At 42.1% G+C, this 16,325-nt stretch overlaps 1 protein-coding gene across 2 annotated transcripts in view; it reads left to right on the forward strand.

Moving 5' to 3' along the window:
- Positions 1-16,325, forward strand: part of TAB1 (TGF-beta activated kinase 1 (MAP3K7) binding protein 1) — a 91,301-nt gene that overhangs the window by 61,362 nt on the left and 13,614 nt on the right. The window lies entirely within an intron of this gene.

Here is a 16,325-nt window from a genome sequence, read left to right on the forward strand (position 1 = left end):
CCATAACAGTGCCATCCACAGACAACCATTAGTTCAAATGCACACCTTTTGGTTCAAAATATTATCCCCCTCTAAAACCTTGGTGCGTCTTATGGGCCGGTGCGTCTTACAGGGCGAAAAATATGGTAAAAGCGTTCAAAAGTTATTACCACATAAAGTGACACATGTCAGATTTGCAAAAATCGGCCTGGGATTTAAGGTGAAATGTGTCCCAGTACTGAAAGAGTTAATCAGAGGCTGTCATCCGTTTTGGGACATAACAACCAAAGGGTCCAAGTCAGCTCGATCTCAGGTGCAACAGCACAGGCCAGTATTTGAATACAAAGCGTTGTAGTGCCTTTAGGTCACTTAAGGGTCCATTCACACGTCCGCAACAGTTTTTGCTGACTCGCAAAACACGGACACTGGCCATATGTGTTCTGCATTTTGCAGACCGCACCTCGCCGGCACTATGATAGAAAGGCCTATTCTTGTCCGTGGCTGTGGAAAAGAATAGGACATGCTCTATTATTATTATTTTTTTTTGCGGGGCCGCAGAACTGAAGTGCAGATGCGGACAGCCCGCTTTTGCAGCCCCATTGAAAATGAATGGGTCCGTACCCGTTCTGCAAAATTGGGGAACAGATGCGGACCCATTATGCGGACATGTGAATGGACCCATGCAGACGAACATGTCAGGTTCAGTCCGTATGCGTTGCAGACGGGTTCAGGGAAACCCGCGTGAGTTTGCACGCAATTTGTCTGCGATTGCGTTGTTCCGTTTTTTTCCGCTTGAGTGCAAAGCGTTTTAATGCGTTTTGCACGGTCGTGATAAAAAACTGAATGTTGGTTCCCAGACCCGAACCCAGACTTCTTCTTCTTTAATACAGAATGCTAAGTAAAATGTCAATTGTGGGTTAAAAAATAATTTAAAAAAATTACTCGCCACATGGTGAGGGCGATGACGTCAGCGCAGGTCCTGAAAGAAGACTATAACGGCTGCGTGATCAAGTGGATGAGGTAAGTAATTTCAGTATAATTTTTTTTTAACCCTCAATGGACATTTTACTTAGCATTTTGTATTAAAGAATGCTATTATTTTCCATTATAACCATGTTATAATGGAAAATAATAAAGTAAATGGACTTTAATGGAGTCCCGGGGCTCATCCCTATTTATTAACATCATCTCCTTAGCAACCATCCGTGAAAATCGCATTGCATCTGCATTTGCATGCGGATGCTTGCGATTTTCACGCAGCCCCATTTACTTCTATGGGGCCTGCGTTGTGTGAAAAACACAGAATATAGAACATGCTGCGATTTTCACGCAACACACAAGTGATGCGTGAAAAACATCGCTCATGTACACAGCCCTATTGAAATGAATTGGTCAGGATTCAGCGTGGGTACTATGTGTTCACGTCACACATGGCACCCGTGTGAAAGGGGCCTAAGAGTTACTCAGTGGCAGGCTTTCCACTGGTGTTGGAAATGGGTATCAAGCGCAGATTTGACGTGGGTGTAAATGCATGTCCCTATTTGCAAATTCTAGGTATTCTTGAGACCTTCTTGGTCACTGTTATATAGATTTTATTTTAAATGTTATGAAAAAGGAACTCTAACCTCCTTTCATATAGCGACAACACCGTCATAACACCAGATACAATATGATAAAAGGCCATATGTTCATAGAGAGGTGTGTGGCTGTGTTTACAATTGTGATGGTAGAAAACCAGGGCAAAAACTGCACTGTGGACACTGTGTGTGAACAAAGCCTGGCTTGTTTGTACGGGTCAAGAAGACGGGAAAAAAAGCCCAAAAATATGCAGATATATCTGCTACTAAAGCTTTGGGGGGAATTCATCCAGCTCTGCACACCAGAATTTTGGTGTCGAAAAGTAGCAAGTAGGGGGGGGGGGGGTTGCAAATTTATGGGGTCAATATTGCGACTTTTTCAGCACTGCGCCTTCATCAACAAATGATTTGGAGTGAAAATTTGGACAGAATTTCAGAGTAGATCACTTTTGAGTCACATTTTTCAAGTATTACTTTTTAAAAAGTCCCCAAATAGTCGCAACTGAGCTCCACGCATCCCCCAGATGTACTTTTACTGAAATAGGCTCAACCACATTGTATGTAATGCCAAATGTATTATTACTGTGCACCATTTTATAAATGTGGCGCATGTATGTATAGCAACTCCAGTCTAAAATTAAATCCTAAAAACACCTACAATGATAAATCCTCATACTTTGTTTTTCAGTGCTCCAGCACCCCCCCATCTATTTAGCAGGTACTTAGGGAAAGTATAGGGAGAGGTTGGGCTAGGAAGGGAAAATAAAGGGAAAGTTAGTTTGAAAAAGTTTTATTGCATCACCCTAAGTAGGGTGTCTGGGGTCCACAGCACAGCTGTGTGACCCTAGACCCTCCCAGGGGTCTGCCGCTTGCCCCCACCCCCAACTTTTTGGGGGTGCAGGTTTTTAGATTTTTTTGTGTACGCTGACTGTGGCCGGCACTCTTAGCGTCCGGCCACTGTTAGCACATAGCACACTCCACCGCTGATCAACTTCGGACGGTTGAGCAGCGTTTTTTTTTTAGTTAGTCTTTTTTTTTTCTGTAAATAAAGATTTACACACACGCACGCCGGATGTTCTCGGCCGAGGAGGCATACGCCCAGCTTGCCTCTGACTCTGAGAGTCCCAGTGTGGACGAGGATGACCCCACTTTCCTGTTGTCATCCACGTCCTCCTCATCATCTAGCGATGATGATGAGCCCCCAAGGTGGCGGACACGCCGCCAGACGGAGCAAGGGGACCGCCATGTTAGGGATCCTGTGGCCCACCCTAGTACGAGCAGCTCTGGGGCTCGTACTAGTTTTCCGGCCCACCAGTTAAATCCACCGGAGCACCCTGCCGGTGAACTTGTCTAGTGTACCCCAGAGCGATATGAGCCCACGATTCCCGATTTTGTAGGCCAATCAGGAATCCAGATTTCCACAGTGGGCTACCCTGAATATGCCTTTTTTTGTAATTTTTTTCAGTGACCCACTGATGGTGGAGCAGACGAACCTGTATGCCCAACAGTTCGTTGCTCAACACCCAGGCTCTTTTTTTGGCCAGGCCCGGTGGCTGGACGCCGGTCAGTGCAGCCGAGATAAGGACATTTTGGGGCCTCGTGCTGCATATGGGCCTGGTCAAGAAACCCAGTGTCAGGCATTACTGGAGTGGGGACGTCCTCTACCAGACCCTACTTTACAGTACAGCCATGACACGCTTCCAGTTTGAGGCCATCCGGAAATGTCTGCATTATTCAGATAATGCAGCATGTCCCCCCCCGAGGTGATCCTGCCCATGACCGTCTGTATAAGATACGGCCGGTCATTGATCACTTTGGGGCCAAATTTGTACAGGCCTATGTACCTGGAAGGGCGGTCGCGGTTGACGAGTCTCTCATTGCGTTCAAGGGGAGACTCATTTTCCGCCAGTATGTTCCCTCAAAGCGGGCGAGGTATGGCGTGAAGCTATACAAACTTTGTGAGTGTACCTCAGGGTACACTTACAAGTTTCGTTTATACAAGGGGCGAGATTTCCCGTATTCGACCCCCAGAATGTGTTAGCGGGAAACTTGTGTGGGACCTTATGCACCTACTGCTAGATAAGGGTTACCACCTTTAAGTGGATAACTTTTATACTAGTATCCTCTTGTTCCAGTCCCTTGCCGCCAGATCCACGTCTGCTTGTGGGACCGTGCGGAAAAATCAACACGGCCTCCCTGCCCTCCCCCTCCAGGTACCTATCCCCAGGGGTGAGACCCGTGCCCTTACCACTGGAAACCTGTTGCTGGTCAGGTATAAGAACAAGAGGGATGTCCTTGTACTGTCCACAATTCATGGTAACTGCATCACCCCTGTCCCTGTGCGAGGTACCGCGGCAACGGTCCTCAAGCCCGATTGTATCGTCGACTACAATCGGTATATGGGAGGAATTGATCTCCCAAAAAGATGCAAAAATTTTATTTTTTTTGTCACCTTACATAACAAAAAGTTTAATAGCAAGCGATCAAAAAGTCATAAAACCCCCAAAATAGTGCCAATAAAACAGTCCTCTCATCCCGCAAGAAATGAGCCCCCATATAAGATAATTGGCTTAAAAAAAGAAAAAAATACTTTAGACTTTAGAGATACAAAAAAAAACATTTTTTGTATCAAAAAGGATAATATAGTCTAAAACCTAAATAATTGTAAAAAAAGTAGACTTATTAGGTATCGCCACGTCCGTAAGAGTCTCCTCTATAAAAATACCCCATGACTTAACCCCCCAGATTAACACTGTCAAATAAACCAGTCCATAAAAACCAGCCCTCCAAAAACCACACAGCGCTCGGTTCCCTCTACACCCCACCGTGTGGCCATACAGTAGTGTACGACCACATATGGAGTGTTTCTGTAAGCGGCAGAGTCAGGGCAATAAAGATACAGTCTTGTTTGGCTGATGGGGTCACTTTTAGGGTGTTTCTACTCCAGGGGTGCATCAGGGGGGTTGAAACAGGACACGGTGTAAATAAACCAGTCCATAAAAATCATCCCTCCAAAAACCACACGGCGCTCCTTTCCCTCTACGCCCCACCGTGTGGCCTTACAGTAGTGTACGACCACATATAGGGTGTTTCTGTCAGGGCAATAAAGATACAGTCTTGTTTGGCTGTTAACTCTTGCTTTGTTAGTGAAAAAATTGGGTTAAAATGGAAAATTTGCCAAAAAATGAAATTCTCAAATTTCATCCCCATTTGCCAATAACTCTTGTGCAACACCTAAAGGGTTAACAACGTTTGTAAAAATCAGTTTTGAATATCTTGAGGGGTGTAGTTTCTTAGATGGGGTCACTTTTAGGGAGTTTCTACTCCAGGGGTGCATCAGGGGGTTGAAACGGCACACGGTGTAAATAAACCAGTCCAGCAAAATCTGCCTTCCAAAAACCATATGGCGCACCTTTCCCTCTACGCCCTACTGTGTGGCCGTACAGTAGTTTACGGCCACATATGGGGTGTTTCTGTAAACGGCAGAGTCAGGGCAATAAAGATACAGTCTTGTTTGGCTGTTAACCCTTGCTTTGTTAGTGGAAAAAATGGGTTAAAATGGAAAATTTGTCAAAAAAATGAAATTCTCAAATTTCATCCCCATTTGCCAATAACTCTTGTGCAACACCTAAAGGGTTAACGAAGTTTGTAAAATCAGTTTTGAATACCTTGAGGGGTGTAGTTTCTAGAATGGGGTCATTTTTGGGTGGTTTCTTGAACTGGTCCCTAAAAATAGTTTTTTTTGAAAATTTCTGAAAAATGTCAAGATTTGCTTCTAAACTTCTAAGCCTTGTAACATCCCCCAAAAATAAAATATCATTTCCAAAATGATCCAAACATGAAGTAAACATATGGGGAATGTAAAGTAATAACTATTTTTGTAGGTATTACTATGTATTATAGAAGTAGAGAAATTGAAACTTGTAAATTTGCAAGTTTTTACAAATTTTGGGTAAATTTGGTATTTTTTATAAATAAAAATTCTTTTTTTTAACTTCATTTTACCAGTGTCATGAAGTACAATATGTGACGAAAAAACAGTCTCAGAATGGCCTGGATAATTAAAAGCGTTTTAAAGTTATCAGCACTTAAAGTGACACTGGTCAGAGTTTCGCAAAAAATGGCCTGGTCCTTAAAGTGAAATAAGGCTGTGTCCCAAAGGGGTTAAAGAACTCAATCTCTGTATGAATAGCACATTACATTTTCTGTCTTTTGATTGCTTTACTTTCTATTTTTTTTCCATATTTTTTTTTTTATATTATATGTTCTTGGACAGTTGTTCAGTACTTGTTTACTGATATTGTGAGCGTCACAAGACTGTATCCAGATGGTGTTATAACTCAAGTTTATCTTGGAATCCAATAACAGCTACCCACACTGATTAGTCTGAATTCATAAAATATTGTAAACTACTTTAAATTCGGCATCCAAAGAAAGACATATGTGGCGCTCACCATTAAAATCAGTGTCCTTTATTCAAAGCTTCTTAAAATATAGCAGGGACAAGAGAGATGTTACGAAAAAGGCCATTTTGTGTCATTACACTTTTCTTCATGGCCTCATGTGGTGACCTGCACGCCCTATAAATATTTATTTCCCTATACGTCACTACATTCCTACAGTTACAGGAATCTATCTACCTAAATAACACACACAAATACACATCACATCACTTTCAATCAATAAATGGGCTTCAAGGGAACCTGTCATGGTAAGTTGAACATGGTGTCTGAGCTAAAGGCAGTATTTTAAAGAGCAGGAGGAGCTGAGAAGATTGATATATACTTTTATGGGAAAAGATTCCGTGTAACTTTATCATTCTGGGCTTTGAAGTCCAGGAGACGTCCTATCAGTGATTGACAGTTATCTCTGTATTCACAGTCATGGAGGGAAGGCTGTCCATCACTGATGGGACAGTCTCATTGACTTCAAAGCCCAGAATGAGCAGGGATTAAATAAATGAAATACAAGTTTTGCTGAATCTTTTCCCACAAAACTATATATTAAGTTGCTGAGCTCCTCCTGCTCTATACCATGCTGCCTACGGATAATTCAGAATTTTTATTGTGACAGGTTCCCTTTAAATCATTGCGTCTATTGAGACCAAACAGACCCATTGCATTACATTTCAAAATCCATTTATTATATCACCTCCTCTTATAAGAGGGCCGGTCTTTTCAATCAAAGCAAAGCTCAAACAATCACTTCTGTGGTATTCCCTCATACTGGCAAATCAATCTTTTTTAGGTTTAATTGAATGTTGATGTTTCTTGAACCGTTCATATAGTTGGCAAATTGCTTTACCTATATAAAAACAATCACAGGGGCAAACAAAACCCCAACAAACCACAATGATTTGCACATCATGAAGTCCCTTATCCCATGTGTTGTTGCACTAATTCTTCAATATTTGGACTACTTAAAGTAATGGTAACACGTGAAATCGCCACGTGTATATGTATCCCTAAATCAGCTCTTCACGATATTATCTCCAGTGTTTTTACATCTCCCAAAGGAAATAGGTTTCCTGTAGAACATTGTCATTCTCAATAATAATGCCAATTTTGATAAATCACAGGTCTCATACTATTACTCAAGTGTCCATATTTGAATGACAGAACAAAATGTTTCTGTCTGTTTTCGTTCATTTAATAATGCTAATGCATCCTTGCCCACTGCACATTATTGCATTCTTTAATAATTTTCTGAGGATAGCCTTTCTAAGTAAAACACATTTTCATGTCCTGTGCATGTTCCCATGATCTTTTTAAAATACTGAAATGTGAACAGACACATTTAAGGCCATGTTCACATTTCAGTTTTTCACTGACATGGACTGTCCCCATTTTCTTCAGACAGCACACTTACCCATTGATTTAAATGTGTCTGTTCACATTTCAGTATTTTTTTTACTGACCATGGACATGCACTACTTTGATCTGTGATGCGGACCAGGCACACCCATTGATGTCTATTGTGTCTGTTTTTCACTGCAGACTAATAGTAGATTCTTTGGAAATTAGTTTTCAGCTGGGCAACTTCCCTCAATTACAGATGACACAGATACATACGCTTTTTTTTCACGGATTTGACATTGTCACGGAAATGTGAACGAGGCTGAAATCAATGGATACATGTGCTGTCCTCAGAAAATGCACACGTCAGTGAAAAACAGAAACGTGAACAAGGCCTTATACTGTAGTTCTATGGATTAGTAGTATAAACTGAAAAAAATATGACTACTGTATATTGTAGGCTCCTAGAGGGTCTTAAAAAAAAGTTTAAAATTTTTGCAAATGTTTTTTTCATATTTTTATCATCTCCCTGCAGGCCAGCATAGGAACTGCAGCTCCAATACGCTGAGTCTCTTCAGAGAGACTCAGCGTATTAGATCGACGGACTGGCTTCCCTGATGGCATTATTGCCGGTCGAAGACATTAGCCACGGTCCTTTGCTGTTTGAAATCTGCCTTCTATGGTGTCTGCTGTACACGTGAGTGGGTGCCATGTTTAACCCCTTAAGGACATCCACCGTATATGTACGGCGGAAGTCCAGTCCCTAAACATGGACATGAACATGCAGCGGGCGCCATAGCCGCCAGGTTTCTGCTATTTTAAATAGCAGAAACCCGTGGCACATAAGGCTGATCGCATACATTTTAGGCTACTTTCACACTAGCGGATCCGCTCAGATTGCATCAGTCTGGCGGCGTTCAGCCTCCGCTCCGCTCATCAGGCGGACACCTGAACGCTGCTTTCAGCGTTCGGGTGTCCGCCTGGCCGTGCGGAGGCAAGCGGATCCGTCCAGACTTACAATGTAAGTCAATGGGGACGGATCCGTTTGAAGATGACACAATATGGCTCAATCTTCAAACGGATCCGTCCCCCATTGACTTTCAATGTAAAAGTCTGGACGGGTCCGTTCAGGCTAATTTCACACTTAGACATTTTTTGACAATATAATGCAGACGGATCCGTTCTGAACGGAGCCACCGTCTGCATTATATGAACGGATCCGTTCAGAACGGATCCGCTCTGAACGCTAATGTGAAAGTAGCCTTACCCTTTAGATGCCGTGGTCAAAATGTGACCACGGCATTTTTGCAGTTCGGAAGCGGAAGTCACGCGCTTCTGCTTTGGTAACAGTGTTCCCTGTCTGAGATCGGGGAACCTGTTACATCTCTGAAATAGCCCGAATCCTCAAGCAGGCTTCGGTGTCTATTTCAGGAATATACCAATACAGGCCACTAGGTGGCAGCATTGTATTGTTATATTGCAAATAATGTGTTCAATGATGGCTATATAGCCAATAATATAGGCAACAATATTAATGGCATACGGAAAATGGCGTAACTGGGGGAAAAAAATAAAAACTGCCAATTTGACATTTTTTGTCACTTCAACTACCCAATAATTTTTTTAAATAAAAAGTGATCAAAAAGTCTCACACACTTCACATTGGTATCACTGAAAAGAACAGATCGTCCCGCAAAAAATGAGCCCTCACACAGCCCCGTACAAAAATTTTAAGTTAAAAATAAAATAAAAATCTGTATTAAAACGCAAGAAAAATTATGTGGTATCGTTGTAACTGTACTGAACTGGAGAATGAAGATAATAGGTCAATTTTACCACATAGTGTACAGAAAACCTTTATCAGAATTAAGTTTTTTTTTTTCCAATTCTACCCCATTTGGGGGAAAAAATCTGCTTCCTACTACATGGTATGCAACTGTAAATGGGGCCATTAGAAAGTACAACTTGTCCCGCAAAAAAATAAGCCCTCATAAGGCTATGTGAATTGAAAAATAAAAAAGTTAGGACTATGGGAAGGCGGGGAGTGAAAAACAAAAATGCAAAAAAGGAAAATCTCAGGATCCTGAAGGGGTTTAAAGCCCCTCCCATCGCCGTACATGTACAACAGTATTCCAGTAAACAAAAAAAAAATTATAAAATGTACCTATTCACTGGGTGCATGATAAATACTAGATCGCTCTGCTATTTTTGTCAGTGGCTTTAACAGAAGTAGGGTGCATGCTTGACCGCCACGCCATTCAAAGTCCTTCTAACCATGGCCTATTGCAGTGATCAGCAACTTTCGGCACTCCAGCGTCTGTAAAAACTACAACTCCCAGCATGCAAACGTACTTGTACAGCATGCAAATGTTCTTCTAACTACCATAGAAGTGTGAGTTGTAGTTTCAGAACAGCTGGAGTGCCAGAGGTTGCTGATCCCTGATCTAGTGGCTGGGTGGGATCAGGGTTTCCTAGTCTGGCAATGGTAGAAATCCCAGCAGTTGGACCCCCACAAATATAGCATTTAACAGCTACCATATGGATAGGTGCTGGAATATCCCTTTAGAGTATGTCCATGCGGGACCCATGCAGTATGTTGCAAAGCTGTTGATGCGGATTTGCGTGGGGCAAATCTATAACATTTTACAGTTCCAGCAAAGTGGGTGAGATTTTAAGAAATTCTGCTGCCCTGTGTGGCCATACCCTTAAAGGGGTTGTCCAGGTTCAGAGTTGAACCCGAACATACCCATAATTTCACCCAGGAAGTCCTCCTGATAGCCTCGGAGCATGTCATGCGCTCCCTTGCCCTGCGCTGGATGGTGCAGGGCAAGGGCTCTTTTATTTACAATAACACCCTGCCGGGCGGAGGCTTCCCCCCAGCAGTGTGTATCTGAGGATAGGTCATAAGTGTTTTACTCCTGGAAAACCCCTTTACCCCATTACTGTTCTTGGCTTGGTGGCTGTGCTCATCACTGCCAATTTACTGTTGCTGAGCTGCATGTGGTTGAGGCTGGGTGCATTTGCTGGTCACTGCCTGATATGTGTTTGTGTGCTGCACAGTCCTTAACAGCTTCTAGTATCTGCAGATGTCTCTACAAGTGTATTTTACTATATGTCAGTCTATGACTTTTATGCAGTAACTCATCAAATAACGGAAACAATTGCAGCCCAAATAGTTGCCAAAGCCCAGCTTCTGACTGTGTGATCACTAAAGGTTGCTTTCGTAGTTTTATGTATGTATCTTATTTCTATATACGGTAGTTATTTCTATCATATGAATTTACAGTGTGTGTATGTTAGATGGTTATTCACAGCCGTTACCTTTTATTTTATAGTGAGGTGGACTGAATATATAAATTCAGTTTTATTCCTTTGGATGAATTGATTTACACTTTGCTGTGTTGTTCTCCGGTCTCTGAATGTATCATACCGTGGAGATGCTTTGGTTTGCCTAGAGGCCAGGTGTATTTGGAGACGTGATTGCTAAGCAGCAGACGCATAGCGCTGATCAACATGATAAGGCCGTGGGCCAAGTGTGAGTTCCTGGTCAATGGTGACTAAACAATGGAACAGTCAGTACTGAGTAAGAAACGGCAATTTGTGTCACATTGTCTGTAGGTGATCGATGTAGTAACTGCTTCCAAACAAGCTGTTACTCTAACAATATGAAAACATACAGTACATAAACATTCATCACGCTTCATTTTCTCTGAGACAAAACATTTGGAAAATGTCTTGGTCTTCAACCAGGCATTAACTATGGACACCTTTATCATTGCTTTATATGCATTTTGATATATAAAAAAAATTGTAATAGTTTTTTATTTTATAAAATTGCTTTGATTGGCTTCACCTGCTTCTATGTTTTAGGGTTCATGCACACAAATGTATTTTTGGTCCGCATCCGATCTGCTTTATATGCGGGTTGGATGCGGACCCTTTCACTTCACTGGGACCTCAAAAGATGTAGACAGCACACCCATCCATATGTCCGTTCCACAGCCCCGCAAAAAATAGAACATGTCCTATTGTCCGTATTACAGACAAGGATAAGACTGTTCTATTAAGGGCCGGCCATTCTGTTCTGCATAATGCAGAATGCACGAGGCCGGTATCCGTGTTTTGCAGACTGCAAAAATGCCAACAGCCATGTGCATGAGACCTTACATTACATAACAACTGCAGAAAGCTGCTCAGTAGCAAATCCGTCAGACTGGTTGTTGGTGGCTCGGTCCCCAGTCCCTCTCTGACCTCTCCTGAATGATCTTCTAACCTGATTTATAACCAAATAAAAGTTACAGGGTACGCATCGCTCATGTGTTGATGGCAATATTTTTAGCAAAAACTCTGCAGTTGCACTTTGTTCCTGCAGAGTTTATTGGACCAGCCAGGCGTCTATAGAGTTGGATTTACATGGATGTGACTGAATCAGTGACTGTGTCAGTTTATAAAGATAAACCATTACATGCAAATTGTTAATATTATTATCTGCACAGATCTCAGCAACCATAGTGTCATATACAGTCGTGGCCAAAAGTTTTGAGACTGACACAAATATTAGTTTTCACAAAGCTTGCTGCTAAACTGCTTTTAGATCTTTGTTTCAGTTGTTTCTGTGATGTAGTGAAATATAATTACACGCACTTCATACGTTTCAAAGGCTTTTATCGACAATTACATGACATTTATGCAAAGAGTCAGTATTTGCAGTGTTGGCTCTTCTTTTTCAGGACCTCTGCAATTCGACTGGGCATGCTCTCAATCAACTTCTGGGCCAATTCCTAACTGATAGCAACCCATTCTTTCATAATCACTTCTTGGAGTTTGTCAGAATTAGTGGGTTTTTGTTTGTCCACCCGCCTCTTGAGGATTGACCACAAGTTCTCAATGGGATTAAGATCTGGGGAGATTCCAGGCCATAGACCCAAAATGTCAACGTTTTGGTCCCCGAGCCACTTAGTTATAACTTTTGCCTTATGGCACGGTGCTCCATCGTGCTGGAAAATGCATTGTTCTTCACCAAACTGTTGTTGGATTGTTGGAGGGTGTTTTGGTACCATTCTTTATTCATGGCTGTGTTTTTGGGCAAAATTGTGAGTGAGCCCACTCCCTTGGATGAGAAGCAACCCCACACATGAATGGTCTCAGGATGCTTTACTGTTGGCATGACACAGGACTGATGGTAGCGCTCACCTTTTCTTCTCCGGACAAGCCTTTTTACTGATGCCACAAACAATCGGAAAGAGGCTTCATCAGAGAATGACTTTGCCCCAGTCCTCAGCAGTCCATTCACCATATTTTCTGCAGAAGATCAATCTGTCCCTGATGTTTTTTTTGGAGAGAAGTGGCTTCTTTGCTGCCCTTCTTGACACCAGGCCATCTTCCAAAAGTCTTCGCTGCGTACAGATGCGCTCACACCTGCCTGCTGCCATTCCTGCAAGCTCTGCACTGGTGGCACTCCGATCCTGCAGCTGAATCCTCTTTAGGAGACGATCCTGGCGCTTGCTGGACTTTCTTGGATGCCCTGAAGCCTTCTTAACAATAATTGAACCTCTTTCCTTGAAGTTCTTGATGATCCTATAAATTGTTGATTGAGGTGCAATCTTAGTAGCCACAATATCCTTGCCTGTGAAGCCATTTTTATGCAACGCAATGATGGCTGCATGCGTTTCTTTGCAGGTCACCATGGTTAGCAATGGAAAAACAATGATTTCAAGCATCACCCTCCTTTTAACAGGTCAAGTCTGCCATTTTAACCCAATCAGAGTGACATAATGATCTCCAGCCTTGTGCTCGTCAACATTCACCTAAGTTAACAAGATGATTACTGAAATGATCTCAGCAGGTCCTTTATTGACAGCAATGAAATGCAGTGGAAAGTTTTTTGGGGGATTAAGTTAATTTTCATGGCAAAGAAGGACTATGCAATTCATCTGATCGCTCTTCATAACATTCTGGAGTATATGCAAATTGCTATTATACAAACCGGATTCCCAAAAAGTTGGGACACTATACAAATCGTGAATAAAAACTGAATGCAATGATGTGGAGGTGCCAACTTCTAATATTTTATTCAGAATAGAACATAAATCCCGGAACAAAAGTTTAAACTGAGAAAATTTACCATTTTAAGGGAAAAATATGTTGAATCAGAATTTCATGGTGTGAACAAATCCCCAAAAAGTTGGGACAAGGCCATTTTCACCCCTTCTTCTTACAACACTCAGACGTCTGGGGACCGAGGAGACCAGTTTCTCAAGTTTAGAAATAGGAATGCTCTCCCATTCTTGTCTAATACAGGCCTCTAACTGTTCAATCGTCTTGGGCCTTCTTTGTTGCACCTTCCTCTTTATGATGCGCCAAATGTTCTCTATAGGTGAAAGATCTGGACTGCAGACTGGCCATTTCAGTACCCGGATCCTTCTCCTACGCAGCCATGATGTTGTGATTGATGCAGAATGTGGTCTGGCATTATCTTGTTGAAAAATGCAGGGTCTTCCCTGAAAGAGATGACGTCTGGATGGGAGCATATGTTGTTCTAGAACCTGAATATATTTTTCTGCATTGATGGTGCCTTTCCAGACATGCAAGCTGCCCATGCCACACACACTCATGCAACCCCATACCATCAGAGATGCAGGCTTCTGAACTGAGCGTTGATAACAACTTGGGTTGTCCTTGTCCTTGTCCCTGGCCCAGTGAAAACCCCTGAGCTTGTAGAAATGGCTTCTTCTTTGCACTGTAGAGTTTCAGCTGGCAACGGCGGATGGCACGGTGGATTGTGTTCACTGACAATGGTTTCTGGAAGTATTCCTGAGCCCATTCTGTGATTTCCTTTACAGTAACATTCCTGTTTGTGGTGCAGTGTCGTTTAAGGGCCTGGAGATCACGGGCATCCAGTATGGTTTTACGGCCTTGACCCTTACGCACAGAGATTGTTCCAGATTCTCTGAATCTTCGGATGATGTTATGCACAGTTGATGATGATAGATGCAAAGTCTTTGCAATTTTCCGCTGGGTAACACCTTTCTGATATTGCTCCACTATCTTTCTGCGCAACATTGTGGGAATTGGTGATCCTCTACCCATCTTGGCTTCTGAGAGACACTCTGAGAAGCTCTTTTTATACCCAATCATGTTGCCAATTGACATAATTAGTGTTAATTGGTCTTCCAGCTCTTCGTTATGCTCAAATTTACTTTTTCCAGCCTCTTATTGCTACTTGTCCCAACTTTTTGGGGATTTGTTGACACCGTGAAAATTTGAATCAACGTATTTTTCCTTTAAAAATGATACATTTACTCTGATTAAGCGTTTGATCTTTCATCTACGTTCTATTACAAATAAAATATTGACATTTGCCATCTCCACATCATTGCATTCAGTTTTTATTCACAATTTGTTTAGCGTCCCAACTTTTTTGGAATCCGATTTGTAAAAACTTAAGCAGAAACTTTTCCAATTTCCAATATTTATGTAATTCTCAAAACTTTTGGCCACGACTGTACAGTACATGATAGGAGAGGGTTCCAGTCGGCAGATACTTTTTATGCTTGGGAATGAACATTTTTTTCCATCTAGCAAAATGACTCCACACATAAACATAAGGCTCGGAATTCCTATATGATGAAGCCTGTACAAAAAGAACGGTTATATCAACAAGCGCGTACTAAAAGACACAATGTTTGCACTTGCCTCCAAGATTTGGTGACAGGGAAGTTGCCACAGTGCCACCATAATAGAAAACAGGATTTGTTTGATAGCTACTGGAAGTTGAATGGATGGTTATTCACAGCCGTTACCTTTTATTTTATAGTGAGGTGGACTGAACATATATAAATTAAGTTTTATTCCTTTGGATGAATTGATTTACACTTTGCTGTGTTGTTCTCCGGTCTCTGAATGTATCATACCGTGGAGATGCTTTGGTTTACCTAGAGGCCAGGTGTATTTGGAGACGTGATTGCTAAGCAGCAGACGCATAGCGCTGATCAACATAAGGTCGTGGGCCAAGTGTGAGTTCCTGGTCAACGGTGACTAAACAATGGAACAGTCAGTACTGAGTAAGAAACAGCAATTTGTGTCACATTGTCCGTGATCGTTGTAGTTACTGCTTCCAAACTTCATCACGCTTCATTTTCTCTGAGACAAAACTGTTGGAAAGTGTCTTTGTCTTCAACCAGACATTAACTATGGACACCTTTGGCGCTGTGTTTTTACTTTTTGATTTATATGTATTTTGATCTATTAAAAAATGTACGTTTTTAAAAAAAAAAAAAAAATAGCTTTGCTTGGCTTCTCCTGCTTCTATGTTTTAGGGCTCATGCACACAAATGTATTTTTGGTCCGCATTCAATCTCCATTTTCTGTGGCTCGGATGCAGACCCATCTGTTCCACAGCCCTGCAGAAAAACAGAACATGTCTTATTCTTGTCTTTTTTACAGACAAGGAGAGGACTGTTCTATTAAGGGCCGGCCATTCGGTTCTGCAAAATGCGGAACACACATGGCCGGTATCTGTGTTTTGCAGACCACAAAAATGGCAACGCCCGTGTGTATGAGACCTTACACTACATAACAACTGCAGAAAGCTGCTCAGTAGCAAATCCATCAGACTTGTTGTTGGTGGCTCGGTCCCCAGTCCCTCTCTGACCTCTCCTGAATGATCTTCTATCCTGATTCATGACCAAATGAACATTACAGGGTACGCATCGCTCATGTGTTGATGGCTATGCTTTTAGCAATCTGTATGACAGGGACTTCTCTATTATTGTGCCAGTTCTGTCGTCCTGCAGCTACCATTTTCTGTTCAGTCAAAAACTCTGCAGTTGCACTTTGTTCCTGCAGAGTTTCTTGGACCAGCCAGGCGTCTATAGAGTTGGATTTGCATGGATGTGACTTAGTATCAGTTTATAAAGATAAACCATTTCATGCAAATTGTTTGGATTATTATCTGCACAAATCTCAGCAACCA

Source organism: Bufo gargarizans, chromosome 7 (genome assembly GCF_014858855.1).
Source record: "Bufo gargarizans isolate SCDJY-AF-19 chromosome 7, ASM1485885v1, whole genome shotgun sequence".
Taxonomy (NCBI): domain Eukaryota; kingdom Metazoa; phylum Chordata; class Amphibia; order Anura; family Bufonidae; genus Bufo; species Bufo gargarizans.